An 18333-nucleotide genomic window follows, 5' to 3' on the forward strand; every position below is an offset into this window, starting at 1 on the left:
CCGCCCAAAGGAACCGAACACCAGAGCGTGTACATCCAGACGGTAGTGCTGAGCAAAAGTGTGCAGAGACGTCCAAGTGGCGGCCCTGCAAATCTCCTGCGGGGAGACAGATTGACTCTCCGCCCACGAAGTAGCCTGAGAACGCAGAGAATGGGCCTTCAGACCCTCAGGAAGCGGACGACCTTGACAAAGATACCCCGAGGAAATGACTTCCTTCAACCACCGTGTAATCGTGGTCTTAGAAGCCTGCTTACTGTGGTTGGGACCACTCCAAAGGACGAAGAGATGGTCTGATACCCGGAAGTCATTGGTGACCTGGAGATAGCGAAGCAAGACTCGTTTCACATCTAGCCGACGAAGGTCGCCACCCGCCGTACCCGCAATCTCCTCCGGAGAGAACGCTGGGAGTTCGATCGACTGGTTGACATGAAAAGCGGAGACAACCTTAGGCAAGAAGGAAGGAACCGTCCTGAGAGAAACCCCGGAATCCGAGAAACGCAAGAAGGGCTCCTGACAGGACAGCGCCTGAAGCTCGGAAATACGGCGAGCAGAGGAAATAGAGACCAGAAAGACAGTCTTTAGAGTAAGATCCTTGAGTGTAGCGTGGCGAAGAGGCTCGAAGGGAGCCGCACAGAGAGCACGAAGGACCAGGTTGAGACTCCACGACGGACACATGGCCCGAGAGGGGGGGCGGAGGTGTCTAACGCCCCTCAGGAAACGAATCACGTCAGGGTGAGCTGCTAAGGCATGACCGTCCACTCGACCCAGGAGAGAGCCGAGTGCCGAGACTTGAACGCGTAGAGAACTGAAGGAGAGGCCCTTAGAGAGACCCTTCTGAAGAAAAGAAAGAATCAAAGGAATCGAGGCGGAGCGCGCAGGGACACCCGCCTCCGTACACGCGGACTCAAAAACTTTCCAGATGCGCACATAGGCCAGAGCAGTCGACTGCTTCTGGGCTCGCACAGGGTGGAGATGACCTCCTCCCTATAACCTTTGCGCCTCAGGCGACGCCGTTCAAAAGCCAGGCCGCAAGACAGAAGTGATCGGCCTGGTCAAAAAATACAGGCCCCTGCCAGAGGAGACGAGGGAGATGACCGAGGCACAGGGGCCCGTCCACCGCTAGATTGATGAGATCCGCGAACCACGGCCTTCGTGGCCACTCGGGAGCGACGAGAATCACCGGTCCCCGGTGGAGCTCGATTCTCCTGAGAACTTTCCCCACCAGAGGCCACGGGGGAAACGTACAGAAGGACGTCCGCTGGCCAAGGTAGAGCCAGAGCATTCATGCCCTCTGCGCCTTGCTCCCTCCAGCGGCTGAAGAACCGATTGGCCTTGGCATTGCGCAGAGTCGCCATGAGGTCGAGGTGAGGAGGACCCCACCTGTCCACTATCAGAGCCATGGCCGCGTCCGAGAGCTCCCACTCTCCCGGATCGAGCGACTGCCGGCTGAGGAAGTCGGCTTGAACATTGTCTTTTCCGGCGATGTGAGAAGCCGCAAGGCACTGTAGGTGACGCTCCTCCCAAGCGAGGAGACGGCTGGCTTCTAAGGCTACCAGGGGACTGCGAGTGCCCCCTTGGCGATTGATGTAGGCGACTGTGGTGGAGTTGTCGGACAGGACTCTTACCGCCTTGCCGCGGATCAGGGGAAAGAACTCCTGAAGGGCCAGGCGGACCGCCAAAGTTTCCAGTCGATTGATGTGCCAGCTTGACTGAGTCTGGGACCATGTCCCCTGGGTGGACTGAGAAAGGCAGACCGCACCCCAGCCCAACAGGCTGGCGTCCGTGGTTACTATCATCCACTGTGGAGCTTGAAGAGGCATCCCTTGCAGGAGATGAGGAAGAGACAGCCACCACTGCAATTCGTCGGTAGTAGACTCCAAGAACGGAAGGACTACGTGGAACTGCTCCGACACTGGTTGCCAACGAGACAGCAAAGCTTTCTGTAACGGACGCATATGAGCAAAGGCCCAGGGGACCAGATCGATGGTAGAAGCCATGGAGCCCAGGACTTGGAGATAATCCCAGGCTGTCGGGGAAGATAGCACAATCAGATTCTGGACCTGATCGATCAGCTTGAGGGCTCGCGCCCGAGGTAAGAATACCTTGCCTACTCGGGTGTCGAAGTGTGCTCCCAGAAATTCCAACTCCTGGGAGGGCTGAAGCTTGCTCTTGGAAAAGTTCACTATCCACCCGAGAGAGGCAAGGAGCTCTAAGACACGATCCACCGCCCGTCGGCAAGAGGTCTCCGACTTGGCCCTGATGAGCCAATCGTCCAGATAGGGATGGACGAGAATCCCCTCCCGGTGCACGGCCGCTGCCACTACTACCATGACCTTCGTGAAGGTGCGAGGAGCGGTCGCGAGGCCGAAGGGGAGAGCTTGAAACTGGAAATCCTGGTTGAGAATGTGGAATCGGAGATACTTCTGGTAGTTGCGGTGGATGGGAATATGAAAATATGCTTCTGCAAGATCGAGGGAAGCAAGGAACTCTCCGGGACGGACCGCCGCAATGACCGCCCGTAGGGTTTCCATGCGGAAGTGGGGGATCCTGAGGGCCCGATTGACCCTCTTGAGGTCCAGGATTGGGCGGAAGGACCCGTCCTTTTTTGGCATGGTGAAATAAATAGAATACTGGCCGGCGCCAATTTCCCCTTTTGGGACTGGGACCACCGCCCCCAGATCCAGAAGCTTGGACAGAGTCTGGACCACAGCGTCCCTCTTGGCCCGGCCGCAAGGGGAGAACAGAAAGAGATCTGGAAGTTCCCTGACGAGGTCGAAAGCGTACCCGTCTCTGATAATGTCGAGGACCCACTGATCCAACGTGATTTTGACCCATTCCTCGAAAAACAGGGAGAGGCATCCGCCAAGGTAAGGGACCGAGGAATAGGTCAGCTGAACTTCATTGCATGGCAGGTTTAGCGGTGGTACGCACGGGCTGGCCCTCGCGAAAAGGCCGCCTGCCACGAAAGGACAGCGTCCAGGACTGAGCACGAAAAGACCCCCTCGCAGCACCGCCCCGCCCGCGAGAAGCGGAGCGACGCTGACCCCTGAAACGAAAGTGAGAGGCCACGAAGGACCGAGAAGACTTAGGGCGGTCCTCTGGAAGCTTATGGACCTTGTTGTCAGCCAAGGAATCCATAAGCTTGTCGAGGTCCTCGCCAAAGAGCATCTTACCTTTGAAGGGAAGCGTGCCCAGCCGGGTCTTCGAGGACTGATCAGCCGACCAGTGGCGTAGCCAAAGGAGCCTCCGGGCAGCCACTGCCGAAACCATCGCCTTCGCCTGCACACAGACCAAATCGTAGAGGGCGTCTGACACGTAAGCAATTACCGCCTCCAGACATTCGGCTTGTTCTGCCTCACCTGGCGGAAGCTCCTGGGCGCAGAGTAACTGTTGGACCCACTGGAGGCCCGCCCGCATCATGAGACTGCTACAGCAAGACGCCCGAACCCCGAGGGCTAGGACGTCAAAGATGCGCTTCAGGTGTGCCTCCAGCTTATGATCTTGTGAATCCTTCAAGGCCGTGGAACCTTCTACCAGAATCGTGGTGTGCTTGGCCACTGCAGAAACATAATAATCCACCGATGGATATCGCAACAGCTCCAAGCCCTCTTCCGGGAGGGGATAGAGCTTATCCATCGCACGCCCCACCCGGAGCGCACCCTCAGGAGCCTCCCATTCCCGCAGGATAAGGAGCTTAAGCATGGGGTGGAAGGGAAAGGCCGAGGCCGGAGCCCGGAGCCCTCCCAAAACCGGGTTCATATCCTTAGGGAGTGAGGCCATGAGATTATCCACGAAGGGACTTTCCAGACCCAGCTCCTCCAAAACAAAAGGGAGGAGGGCCTCTAACTCCTCCTTACGAAAAAGACGAAGGGCTCTGGGGTCATCCCCCTCTAGGGGGGGGGCATCTGCCAAATCCAAGGAAGCAGCGAGGTCCGAGGACCCGGGAGACACCGGGGGAAGGGGGGGGCACCCCCGGGACCACCCACACCCGAACCGGTCCCTGAGGCTCCGCGGCCGGTCCAGTGGTAAACGGCGCTGAACGAGGGATTTTTGGCGGGGGGGGGGCTTTCATCCAGCTCATGCAGGCCAGCTAGATAAGATTTGTGCATGAGGAGGACGAAATCCGCGGAAAAAGGGACCCTGGATTTGCCGGGGGGGGGGGAGAGAGAGAGGGGGCGAGGGAAGGTCAGGACCCCCCTCCTGGGGACCCGCGGGGGCCAAATTGGGGATTAAATCAAAAAATCCGGCCCCCCAGCCCCAGGGAGCACTGAAATCGGCCCAGATGAAAAATCCAAGATGGCGGCCGTTCCCGGGCTCTGCCGGCCCGGGAAAGGCCTAGCCATGCCGGGAGGAGTGGAGCCCCGGGCTAAATTTGCTTGTCCTGCCGAGGAGGGACCTTCCCCACCCGGCAGGCAAGCAGTGCAGAGGCCCTGACGCGAAAAACGCGAAGAGGACAGTCCACAAGAAAGACAGGCTGTCAGCCGGGACATAGCTAAACCTCGGCTAAAGAAAAAAAAGTTGAAAAAAAGCTTGATTGACAGCCTGCACAGCAGGAGAGAGCAGACGGGAACCTGCTGCCTTCTGCTTCTCTGACTGCCGGTTCTAGCCCTACTCTGACCAGAAAAACTGCTGCAAATAAGTTAGAGGTAGGTGAGTACCTGCAACTTATTGAAAGTTTAACACCTTTTAACTTTTTTTTTTTTTTTACTGAGCGCAGCAGCGGGTTCAAAACCCTCTCGGCAGCCAGAGGGGGAACGAGGCCCAGAGAGCGTCGGTCCCCACACCTGGAAGCGTCCACGGACTCAGGACTATGCAGGGAAGCCCCTCCTGCAAAAGGGGACAAGCCCCCCTGAGCCGGGCAAGAGCTGGGAGACGGACGTCTCCCACACAAAAAACAGAAAGGCACTAAAGAAGGCAGAAATTTCCTTCAGAGATCCTTTTTTTTTTTTAAAACAAGAACCAAAAGAAGTACTTGCTTGAACCTAAAGAGAAAGAAGAGGCTGACTAGCCTACAGCAGAGAACCGAAGGGGAGATGCTGCACCTGCTGGAGACAGAAGAATACTGAATGGTGAGAGGATAGGCTCTGTCCTGATATAGGGCATCCTGCAAGTTTTAGTCTGTCTCCACCTGCTGGAAAGGAGGCTCAACCCACTGTCTGGACTGATCCGGGTACGTACAGGAACGGCATATATGCATGTATATGGCTGCATGCAGATTTACAATGGTACAGTGATACCTCGGTTCTCGAACGCCTTGACTTTCGACCAAATCGGTATTCGACCAGGAGATTCGAGAAACTTTTGTCTTGGAATCCGAACAAATATTTGGAACTCGAACTTCCGAGATGAGCCGAGTTGAGCCGAATGGCGTTCATTCGGCCCAGCGCGCCTTGCTTGCGTCATCAGTGTGAGTGCAGAGAGAGAGTCACGCTTTGTGGAGAGAGTCACGCTTTACACTGAATTTAACCCTTAGACATGGGTCCAAAGAAAGCCAGAAGTGGTAATGCAGACAAAGGTAAGCGGAAAGCTGTGAGAACAACTATTGAGCTGAAGAAAGAAATCATTGCCAAATATGAACAGGGCACACGTGTTTCGGATCTGTCTGCTGAGTATGGCGTGCCAAAATCAACCATCTCTACTTTCCTTAAGAATAAAGCTGTTATAAAGGCTGCCAATGTTTTATTTCTTGTTGAGACTCATGTTTTTCTACATATTATATACAAATTAGGCCAGTAAATAGGCATTTTCTGGGGCTTGCAACGAATTAATCCAGTTTCCATTATTTCCTATTGGGTTTCATTGCTTCGGTTCTCAAACAATTTGGTTCTCGACCGTCCTCCTGGAACGAATTATGTTCGAGAACCGAGGTATCACTGTATTTTATGGTACCTTTAGTCCGCAACATACATCCACATGTATGCTTACATATGAATACATATACTGGAAGTGTGTACTTTTCCTACCTGTTTTTAAATTGTGCATGCATATATTCTACACGCAAAAAATAAAGTGGGACTTACTCATGTAAATCGGTATATTTTAAAACATGCGTGTGTAAGTGAAATTACCAGTTTTATCAATTACTCCACCAATTTGCCCAGTCCTTCGTCATTATGACCTACCTGGTTCTTCAGCCTGAGCTCCCTCCAGTTCAAACTGACCTCCAACCCAGTCAGTACTACACAACAAACACGATTATCACCTACACCGCATAATTAGCAAGTGTAAAATTATGTAAATTGGCAAATCTACGTACCTGTCTTTTAAAATAGCAACATATGCACATAACTTTTGGCCTTGCCCTAGAACGCTCCAAATCACCCCATTTTTACATTCATATATGTGCTCCTGAAAGTAAAAATAAGCACTTATGTTTATAAAATAGCATGTATGCGAGCAGATAATTGTATGTGCATATGCTAATTTTTCCCCATGTAATTTTTTAAATCCACCCCAATGTGTACAAAAATCACATTTTCTGCAAGTAAAACATTGTTTATGTGCAGAGAAGATGTATGCAATGTACATAAATATTTTTATGTGCACAAACTGTTGTGCACAGAAGATAGTTTGTGCACGCAGAATACAGTAGCTTGCAAAACTCTTCCCACACTTGTACATTTTCACATTCTGCGGTCTAAAAAATTCAAAATGCATTAAAAGTAGGAGTTTGCTTCACTGATCTGTATAAAACACTCTACACTTTCATTGTGTAAGAACTATTATAGAAATATTCCAAAAGTCTACACTTTCATTGTGTAAGAACTATTATAGAAATATTCCAAAAGTAATGAAGAATACAAATCAAAACATTGATTTAATAAGTCTTCACATCCTTCATCAAAGCAAACCCAAATTAGCTCCAATTCAAAAAATTGCTTTAACAAGGTCCATAATAAGTTAAACAGAGCCCACCTATGACCAATCACAGCAGCTGAGCTGGTATGAATAGTCCCAGTTGAAGAATCAAGCTGATTCTATTGTATGAGGTGAATTTGAATCAAATGTGAAAACATGCTGAACAAGGAGTGCTGAAAGAATTCTGGGATAATGATATTCAAAAAAAGAACAGATTGGGGCAAGGATATAAGAAAATTTCAATGTGTTTTAATATCCCTTGAAGCACTGTCAGGTCCATCATTGTAAAGGATAGCTACCAACATCAAGACATTGCCATGATCAGGCGATCCTTCATACATCAGTAGTAGTGGGCTAAGGAAACTGCTGAGGAAGGTTTCTGTGGGGCCTATTATTCAACATAACGACAGAGATCTCTGGCTGAGACTGGGGAAAATGTTGACGGATCAACAATTTCAAGTTTACTCCACAAATATGACCTATATGGAAGGATGGCAAAAAGGAAGCCATTGCAGAAGAAAAGCTGATGTGCTGCATGGTTTTTGTGAAAAAAAGCTTAAGAGGCACTGCTTAGGGGATTTTCTGGTCTGATGAAGCCAAAGTGAAACTTTTTCGTCTCAATGCTAGGCGATCATGCTAAGCACATCACCCTATGGTATAGTGTGGTGGCAATGTCATGGCCTCTGCAAAGCAACAATGCTAGAGAAGCTTGTGAAGATCAAGGAAAAGAAAGATGGATGGTGCAAAGTACAGGCAGATCCTGGAGAAAAACCTGTTCCAATCTGCCACAGACTTGGGATTGGGGAGAAAATTCACCTTTCAGTAGGCACAATGATCCTAAACACAAAGCAAAATCAACAATGGAGTGACTCAGCAAGAAGAAAGTGAACATCTGAGTGGCCCACTCAAAGCCCAGACCTCAATCCAATAGAAAATCTTTGGCAAGACTTGAAGACTGCATGCCACAGATGATGCCCACTAACTTGAAAGAGCTTGAGCTGCCAAAAAGAATGGGCAAAAACTGTACCATCCGCTGTGCAAAGTATAGACCCTTACTCTATACATCTCATAGCCATTATTGCCACAAAAGGAGCTTCCAGGGGTGTGAAGGCATATACAATCAAAACTTTTGTATTACGTTTGTCAGCTCACAGGTCATCCCCACAAGCCAGCGTACTCACCCATGAATGACGCAACAGCAGGCTTCACTCACACGGTACAGACGTCGTCATCCTCATATCGGCCCTGCTCTCCTCGGGCACGCATGCACCGGAAGCTCAAATTAAGGGCCTGTGATGGGAAACAGGCTGTGGTGCCCTTGGATGACATCATAGGCTTCAGCCTTAAAAGAGCCTTTCGGACATCTAGACCTCATGTTTAGCAATAGCTGTCTATGGGGCATGGCAATGGGTGTCCCTTACTTTTGTTTACAGTCAACTGAAGCCACACATGGCTTCAAACAGTGATAGAATAAGCCAGGCTGTTTGGCATGCTAAGCGGGCGATCTAGGAGGCTGGATGTATAGGCACAGGCCACACCAGCAGTGCTGGATATTGAGATTATTACAGAGCCTGTGGTAGGCATGGGAAAGGTGCTGTGCCGGAGAGATCTAAGGCTGATGTACCTGTTGCGACCGTCGTTGCCCAATGTCTCCACTCCGCCCACCTTACCGCATTGGCGACTCCCACCGGGGTTGATGGAAGGCTGGCTGCCGCAGCGTCTCTCTTTCGACCTCGTCCAGCGTCCCTGGACCGGCCCAACGCTGCAATCCGCCATGTTGACCTGATGTCTAGGGGCGCGCGCGCGGCCCCACCTCAAGTACCAGAAGTGGCGCGAACCTCAGGGGCATCCCCCTGAGATGACGTCATCCGCTTCAGATATTTAAAGGTCTCTGAATTGCTAACAACTCGAGTTAGCAAGGATAAGGATTCATTCTATCTACGCTACTCTGCCTCCTCAGACTAACCAGGGGTACCCACTCCTCGGGGGCCTCATTCTCTCTTACTTTGTAGGTTGCAGTCTGGAACCGATACTCGCTCCTCGAGGGCCCTCGTTCCCGGACTTCTTCGGAATTCACTTCTAACTGGAAGTCATCGCTGCCTACTAATCTGTGAGTTACCATCGCTCTCTCAGAGCTTTCCCTGGAACCAGGTACTTGCTCCTCGAGGGCCTACTTCATTCCAGCTCCTGGGCTTCTATGAGACATTGTGTGAGTGTTACCATCAGGTTCTGTCCAGGAACTCTGCATACCCTGCCTACTCACTATATTTCAGTTTCTCTACAGCTCAGCCTCCAGGGATCGCTGTTCCAGTATCTGAGGGACTACAGCCCAGCCAGGCATTCCAGCTCACTGCTGCCACCTCTAGAGATTATGAATAAGAATGGTATTAATCCAGGGCAATGTGCCATGACTGTAGTTTATTCTAAATTCTAAAGAAACACGGATTGAAAGCATCAAAAATTAAAATAGTGAAGGAAAAAAGTTTAAATTGTAAATGGGACCTTCATACCACCCTTTCGGTTATCAGAACATAATGTTGTTCAAGTAACAAATCTCTAGGTTCTTATATAATCATCGGTCCTATTTCCTTTTTCTTTCTCAATGTGATAAAGTATAAAAAGATTTTTACTTCCCCTTTTGTCAGTGAATGTAGTCTTGCCAAGCCCGACACTATACCATGTTTTGCTAGAGCTGCTTCAGGGGCATCATATGCAATAGATACTTCCACGGTTCTCTGTTTTCAATAAACACTTAGTCCCAAGAGTATCTTTTAATCCCATAGATGTCTTCTACAAAATAGAAAATGATGTGTATCCCAACATAAAATGTGAAATAGAATGTTAAAAATGGAGACTTACTCAAGTGGCCGACATTTCGTATGGATATCTCAACGGCATACTGAACGGTGCCGGAAGGGCGTAAATTTTTTAATCTTTCACGTGACAGCACGTAAATGAACGTGACTATCGTATCTATTAGTTTCCATGTGAAAGCATTCAAATCATGAAAAAACAGTCCACTCAATTTCCTTATTAAGACCCCACAGGGCCACTGTATTTAGTGGGTAAATCCACTTCTGTTCCTGTTGTGCCAATCTTAAAGCACGATTGCTACCTCTCCAATGTGTTGATACTTTTTCCAATACGGTCCATCTGCTGTCTTTAAAATCATGGTCATCTTTTAAGAAATGATCTACCAGGGGTGCCTCCTCTTTATGAGTTTTGAAGCGACTTTTGTGTTCAGTCATCCTGACCTTAACAGTTCGTTGTGTCATACCTACATATTTAAGGTTGCACGGGCAAACGATACAGTAGACTACAAAGGTGGACTTGCATGAAAATTCCACAAGAGATGGCACTCTGTAATTATTGAATATATGTAAATCCGCAGTAGAGAGCTTCATCTGGCATAAACTGCATTGACAAAATTACTCTCACTAAATTCTTGAACCGGAGTGTAATCACTTGATCGTACTACTTGGTCCCTTATGTTACGTCCACGAGAATAGGCTATATGTAAGTAGGTTGAAAACACTGGATTAATATCCTGGAAAGAACGCCAATGTTTCTTGTCAGCACAACTGATAGTTGCAGCCATTGGCGAATGTTTCAATACCAACGTGAGATGGTTCGAATCCCCCTTAGATGTAGGTTTTAGAAACAAATATTCTCAGTGATTATACAAGGCTCTTCGATATGCCGGGTTTTTTTTACATGAAGGAGAATAGCCCCTATCCAAAAACCAATTGGCCATGTCCTTAGCCTGCTTTTTATATTCATCCTTTTCTGAGCATAATCAATGCATTCTTAGAAACTGTCCAATAGGGAGACTACATTTAAAAGCTGTCGGGTGAGAGCTGTCAAAGTGGAGTAAGTTGTTATGTTCTGTAGGCTTACGATATATACTAGTCTGGAGGGAATTAGTATGCTTGGTGATCAAGATGTCCAGAAATACGATCTCAGATGAATCATAAGTGATAGTAAATTTCAGACATGATGATAATAATGTGTTCAACCATTGGTAGAATGCCATCAAAGAGGATATTGTCCATGCCAGGCAAAGAAGATGTCATCGATATATCACTTCCAACAGATCAGATGTTGTGTCCATGGCATATCTGTCAAATGGGATTGTTCAAAATCTGCTACAAAGATATTGGCAATGTTGGGGGCCATCGCTGCCCCCATCACTGTTCCACAAATTTGGAGATAAAATTGGCCATCATAAGCAAAGTAATTTTTACCCAAAGCTATTGCCAATAATTTGATGATATAGTCTGAAGGAATACGTTGTGGTATAGGTCTCTGAAGTAATACTTTATTGACAGGACTTATTGCATGATCCTGGGGAATAACAGTATAAAGCGATTGTATATCTAGAGTGGCTAGAATGGAGTCAGGTTCAACTTGTAGCGTTTCAAAGAATTGAATCATGCTTGAGGTGTCTTTTATGAATGATGGAGCCAAAGGAACTATAGGTTGTAGAATCTTATCCAAAAAAATTGAGCCCGGTTCCAATACCGAGTCATTCACTGACACTACAAACAAGCTTTCCCCTAGAGCCAAGAACACGAAGAAAAGTCTTTTCAAGCCCACAACGAGTTATTCAGATCTATTTTTTTCTTCCTTTGTTAATCAGAAATTTACACATGCTGACTTCAATGTAAAACTTATTACTTTGTTTTTGTTCAATGTAAAACTTCTTTTATTCTGTTCTATGTAAACCGCTATTTGTAGCGATAGTTACTGTTCTTTGTGAACCGGGGTGATATGTATATTATACAGGAACCTCCGGTATATAAATTAATTTAAATAAATAAATAAAATAAACTATAGGTCTTCCAGGGGGGTTAGTAAGGGATTTATGGATTTTGGGAACAATATACAATACTGGAATACAAGGATGTTTATTGATAAGAAACTCAAACTCAGAATGAGTAAGATATCCTTGATCAAAGCCTACTTGTGCCAATTCTTCTACTTCTCGCATAATGTTGAGTGTAAGATCATTCAATAACACTTGGTAAAAGTGGGGATCAGATAGTTGGCGCATTATTTCCTGTTTATATTGTACTTCACTTAGTACCACTACAGCGCCACTTTTGTCCGCAGGCTTGATTATAATATATTTACGAAGCCGTAGCTGTCGAAGTGCCATCGATTCCTAATGTGTAAAATTGAAAAAAAAATGTATGCTGTTGCTGTTCTTCCAGAACTTCTATATCTCGAAGGACCAATCGTTGGAATGTAGTATGATAGGATCTCCCAGTGAAAGGGGGCTCCAAGTAGATTTCTTTTTAACTAGTGATACATTCTGCGGCCAATCCTTTAACGTGTCTGGCATATTTTGAAAAAAGGCTTTGCATTGTAATTGCCGAATGAACTTAAAGAAATCACAATGGAACTGAAAAGGGTCATGTTTATTTGTTGGAACAAAATTTAAACCGTTAAATACTTTTTCTTCTACTTCTGAAAGTGAATGTCCCAAAATGTTAATGACTGCGGAATATGGGAAAACTCAGATGTATGTATTTGTTGCTGAATTATCAGGCAGAGACTCAGAGAGTGTGACTATCTTTAATTTCACTCATTCGCTTTACCAAAGAGTCTCTGTCATGCTGATATGGGACTACATTGGTAGGTATAGAGACGGAAACTGCAACCTTGTTCTCAGTTTCTTCCACTCATTTTGCTGGGGAGTCCGCATGCCATGTCTCCTCCCACGGTATCCGAAACCTCTGCACATATTGTTCCTGAATTCCCCAGAAGGAATTTCTTCGTCACTTCCCGAAGAACTATCTGTAAGGTTAAAGGTGACATACTTCGATCCAGATTCTACATGGTTTTTGTTTAGCCAAGAATAAATCGGGCCTTTTTTATAATTTAAATTGCATTTAAATTTACCAATCTTACCTTCTCAAAATCCAAATACACCACATCTACTGGTTCACCTTTGTCCACATGTTTATTCACCCCTTCAAAAAAATCCATGCAGGCTGTGTCTAATCAAACCATGTCTATCTAAATGTTTTGTGATTTTATTCTTTATAACAGTTTCCACGATTTTTCCCGGCACTGAAGTCAGGCTCACCAGCCTATAGTTCCTAGATCACCCCTGGATCCCTTTTTAAATATCAGGGTTACATTGGCCATCTTCCAATCTTCAGGTACATCGGATAATTTTAATGATAGGTTACAAATTTTTACTAATAGGTCTGAAATTTAATTTTCTAGTTCTTTCAGAACCCTGGAGTGTATGCCATTCGGTCCAGGTGATTTACTACTCTTCAGTTTGTTAATCAGGCCTACCACATCTTCCAGGTTCACCATGATTTGGTTCAGTTGATCTGTATCATCACCCATGAAAACCTTTTCCGGAACGGGTCTCTCTCCAATATCCTCTTCAGTAAACACAGAAGCAAAGAAATTGTTTAATCTTTCCACGATGGCCTTATCTTCTCTAAGTGCCCCTTTAACCCCTTGATCATCCAACGGTCCAACTGACTCCCTTGCAGGCTTTCTGCTTCAGACATATTTTAAAAAGTTTTTATTGTGAGTTTTTGCATCTATGGCCAACTTCTTTTCAAATTTTCTCTTAGCCTGTCTTATCAATGTCTTACATTTAACTTGCCAATGCTTATGCTTTATCCTATACACAGCAGACTACTCGCTAAAGTTTACTACATCAGAGATTCAGTTATTCCCCTCCCCCACACAAACGAGCCCTACATGCATTAAAACGTGCAAAAGCATAAAACAACAGCACACCGTGCAAAATAAATCACAGCTTAGTATGTTGGCTGTGAGGATTTTGTACACTTTTTTGAATTTTGAATCTAATTACATGCTTTTCATTGGTAGCTCAAGGTAAGTTACATTCAGGTACAATAGTTAGCTCCCCGTCTCCAGACTGCTTACAAACTAACAGGGTCATTTATCATTTTGCGCTAGAGCCTTAACGCTAGCATTAAAGCCCTAATGCACGCAGTAAATAGCACAATGCACATTAGTATGCAAATGAGACATGAGAGAGAGAGAGAATGCCTTTACATAGGCATCAATATGTCACGCTCTATTTATACCACAGTAAGAGGGGGCACTTTTAACTCAGAATGGGATAGGGTGGTTTTTGGGGGGTAGTTTTATATATATAGTAGGAGGTCCGAACAGGAAAGTACATATCACTGAAGAATTTCTGTCATTTCAATTGATGAAAGATACAAGAGGAGTGGATTTGTACAATACACTCTCTACTTAGCTAGGTAGAAAGTGCATTGTACTTTCCTGTTTGGACCTCCTCCTGTGTATGTAAAACCACCCTCCCTCCCCGAAACCTAACTCACCCAAACCTATGTAAAGGCTCTCTCTCTCTCCTGTCCCAACAGCATATGCGATAAAAACCTTTCCCCAGTAACGCAGTGTATTAATCAGCACATGGAGTGAAAAATCACATGGGTGTGATACATTTATAGCACCTTGTGGAAGTTACCTGTGGAAAAGAGGATTTACATTCAGACAACATTCAACAAGGCATGGATCTGTGCAGTCTGGGTAAACAAGCATCGGGGTAACTTGCTTGATACTACCCGTAACCATTAGCTTTATGCTCACCTTTGATGCAACTCCAACATTACTCTCTGCATCAATGGCAGGGGGTGGCAGGAAATTTGAATCAAACAGTTACCAACAAGGGCCCTGAACTTGGTGGTCGGTGAAACAGATAAGTATGGGAAAATAAGTGTGGGAGCTTGCTGGGCAGACTGGATGGGTGGATTGGTCTTTTTCTGCCGTGATTTCTATGTTTCTATGATGCAGGAGCAGGGAAATTAGCCTAACCATGCCCCCTCCCCCCCCCCCTTTTTTTAATTTTATCGCAGGTGCTATTTCTGCTATATTTATAGCATTTTGATAAATCTAGGGGTAAGGCCTGATTTTCTAAACACAGAATGTGTCAATGGATGCTGGTTTTCATACAGTGCCAATGTTACCATCCTAACTTCAGGAGGATGGTAACATTACAGTTACAGAAAGGCAAATGGTGTTTTCTGTAGATAGCAGGATAAATTAGCCATGCCTCTCTGGGATGTCCTTCTAGGCAACCCGATGCGGCATCCTATCAAAGAATATAGAGCTGTACTTTGTGCACCTGCGCAGCTGTTCCCGCGTGATTCCCCTCCCCCACTCAGTTAAAGCATAAGCATGCAGCAAATAGAGAAAGAATAGGACAGAGATAGAGTCAGAGTGTGAGCTGTCCAGAGAGGAGAGTGGGGACGCATGGCTAATTCATCCTGTTATGGAAAACACCTTTACAGTAAGCAAACTTGCTTTATTCCCATAGAGCAAGATGAATTAGCCATGCTCTCTGGGAGTCCCCAGCTGTGAATTCTAGAGCACACTGTTCCTTCCGATTGTTCCTAGTCATGTATAAATCGGACAACCGTGTGTGAAGAAATTAATAAAGTTTGTGGACAGCTTAAGTTTTGGTTGTGAAGCGCAATACTGCTTCTCCCACTGCTGCATCTGATTGAGACAGTAGTGTGATGTGAAGGTGTGCAACGAGGACCATGTGGCTGCTCTGCAGATATCCAAAATTGGTACATCTTTCAGGTGAACAATGGAAGTTGCCGTGGCTCGCATTTGATGTGCCTTCACACCATCTGGGAGCTTATCGTTAGCAGTTGAGTAACAGAAGGTAATACACTGGAATAACCAAGTTGCTAACATTCACTTAGAGACTGGCAAATCTAGCGCATTTGGGTTGAAAGAAAGAAACAGATGTGAACTACATTTCAGAGACAGTCCTTTGAATATAATAAGCCAAAGCCCTTTTATAGTTCAAGGCATGAAGGGTTTTTTCTCTTTCCATAGCATGTGGCTTCAGGAAAAAAATGGGTAAGGTGATTGTATGGTTCAAATGAAACGCTGAGACTATTTTAGGGAGAGATGATGGGTTGGTTCACAAGGTGACCTATCATGGTAAAACTGTAGGTATGGAGAATAGTGAACTAAGGCTTGTAACTCACTGACTCTTCTTGCTGATTGTCAGCTACTAGAAATAATACTTTCCATGTCAGAAATTTAATTGAGGTGGAGTGTTCAAATGGTGGGTGCATGAGTTTTTCCAACACTATATTATTGTCCCAAGGAACCACTGTTGCATTCGTGTCTATTCTCGCCCTCGCTCCACCCTCTCTACCTTGTGGCGACTCCCTTCGGCTCTGACGGACAGATGTGGCTGCGGCTTCTCTTCGCCATTTTCTTCCTGGAATCCCCGGGCTGGCATGATGCTACGGATCCGCCATGTTCCTGATGACGTAAGGGCGCGCACGCGCTCCAGACTTTGTACCAGCAAGGTGCGAACCTCGGGGGCGTCCCCCCTGTAGTGAAGGGTAGGAACCCCTTCCTCGCAGCTCTCGAGGAATCCTTTCTCCGCTGCTCTGCCTCTACAGACTCACCTAGGGGTACCCACTCCTCGGGGGCCCCGCTCTCTCTCTTCTTGATTTCTAAGAAGCTGTTTTGAAATGCAATTTTAACAAAATGTCATTCTTAAATTCACCAGCAGACACCAGGGGGTGCTTTTAGCCTTCACATTTCTAACAAACCCAATTACATGAAATCAAAAATAGAAGATTAAAGTAACCAGAGTTTATAAATAGCACCAGCTGTATCAATTAATATGCAAGGGCTGGAGACGAATGAAGTTCAGATCTGTAAATTTTATTGGGCTTCTAACTGGCGCAGTCTTGCACATTTTGCTAAAAATAAAATCAGACCATATACACATAAAATTGCACATATTTCAGCATAAGGATATTTTTGGCTGACAAGAAAAGATTCCCAGTTTAAAAATAAAAAAATCCCAGGTACACTGCAGCTGTCACAAAGACATAACTAGCGACGGTTACAGAATTAACAGGTATTATTAACTGAAAAATCGCAATTTTCCACAATACAAAACTAGACTAACACGAATTTAGAATGTGTTAGATGATTACAGTCAGAATAGGAAACCTTACGTATGTGGAACCAAAAAGAAGAGGAAGTCAAGGATATATATTTGCCCTACTTTTAGTGTTTTGCTCATTTTTGTTTTGACTTTCCTTTTGTCTGTTTTGGATTTCTTTTATTCGTTTTTGCTTTTGTTTTGACATTTTGTTTTCCTTTAAATACTTTTATGTTTGATTTGACAATATGAGACTTTGTTGTTGTTTGGAGTTTGTTTGTTTTTTAGCTTGCTTTGTTTTGTCTGGTTCTCTGCTCTCTATTCTCTCTTCTTAGCAAGAAGGGAGCAGCCCCGGGCTGCAGCATCTTGGCCTCGGCCAGCCAGAGCAGTGGGGGCTCTTTTCCAGCCCACATTCTCCATTGAGGTGGAGGTGGCTCCTCCTGGGCTTAGCCCACCATAGCCATGGTCGTTCTCTTCTGGCCCCAGGCCAGTCGCAGCCAAGACGAATCCTCCTGGACCCGGGCCTGCTGCAGCGGAGGCCACTCTTTTCCAGCCCAGGCCTGCCATGGAGGAGGCATCTCCTTCAGGCATGGGCTAGTGGCAGATATCAATTTATAGGCCCTTGGGCAACCTGGCACTTGGAAACTTCCTCACCCTTACTGTTGGCATCTAAAAAAGACATACTAGAAACAGATAATACATAACCGATACGGTCTTTGGAATGGGTTTGAATATAAAGAAGAAAATTATAAAAATGATGATAACCAGATAAAATATCAAATCTATAGCAATTATTTGCTGAAGAAATTAACTAGAACAATCAATGAATATAAATCTCTTGGGAGTTGAATCACAGAGGATGGAAAATGTCTTACAGAAGTAAAACCTTTACACGCAGGCCTACCAACTTACCTGTAGATCATTTGTTCCCTACCAGACTCAGAGGACTCTGTTCTTCTCAAAAAGAGCTACTAACGTTACCTTCCCCAGCAGATCTGCCACTGGAGCATACAAGGCAAACTTCGTTTAATTTATCAGGCTCCCTCGCTCAGGAATTCTTTACCACTTGATATTAAGAATGAGACCAATTACCTGAAGTTCAGGAAATTGGTAAAATCCTGGATGTCTATTCGGATAATTGATAACTAGGTGGCACTGGTCTGTTAGTAGTGAATTTTCCAGAATAATGGGGAGAGGGATAAAGGAATAATTATCCAGGTCAGAAATATGGAAAAGCCAATCCCTATGCTGGATTAGCAGCATGCATTTTTTGTGTGTCATGGGATGTGTGTTTCATACGTCTTTATATGTTTATATGGCAACCCCACCATCAATGCTCCATTGTCCCGATGACACACTAGGGCAGCGGCGGCAGCGCTCACCACATGCAAATGAGGGCAACGGCACCACTTGTTTTTGTCCTATGTCGCTTGGAGGCTCTCTTTTGATATTTTAAACTGCTTAGATAGTTTTATATCAAGTATGAATAAACAAACATAAAAGGAAGAACCAGAAAAGCAAAAAAATCATTT

The 18333-nt window shown here is 45.8% G+C and overlaps 1 long non-coding RNA gene across 1 annotated transcript in view; it reads right to left on the reverse strand.

Annotated features, from left to right (window-relative positions):
• Positions 1-12392: 12392 nt before the first annotated feature.
• Positions 12393-18333, reverse strand: part of LOC115076875 — a 39811-nt gene continuing 33870 nt past the window's right edge. The window contains exon 3 of the long non-coding RNA XR_003852891.1: positions 12393-12653. This is a non-coding gene — a long non-coding RNA (uncharacterized LOC115076875). The remainder of the gene's footprint in view (positions 12654-18333) is intronic.

Source organism: Rhinatrema bivittatum, chromosome 15, assembly GCF_901001135.1.
Source record: "Rhinatrema bivittatum chromosome 15, aRhiBiv1.1, whole genome shotgun sequence".
In the NCBI taxonomy this organism is placed as follows: domain Eukaryota; kingdom Metazoa; phylum Chordata; class Amphibia; order Gymnophiona; family Rhinatrematidae; genus Rhinatrema; species Rhinatrema bivittatum.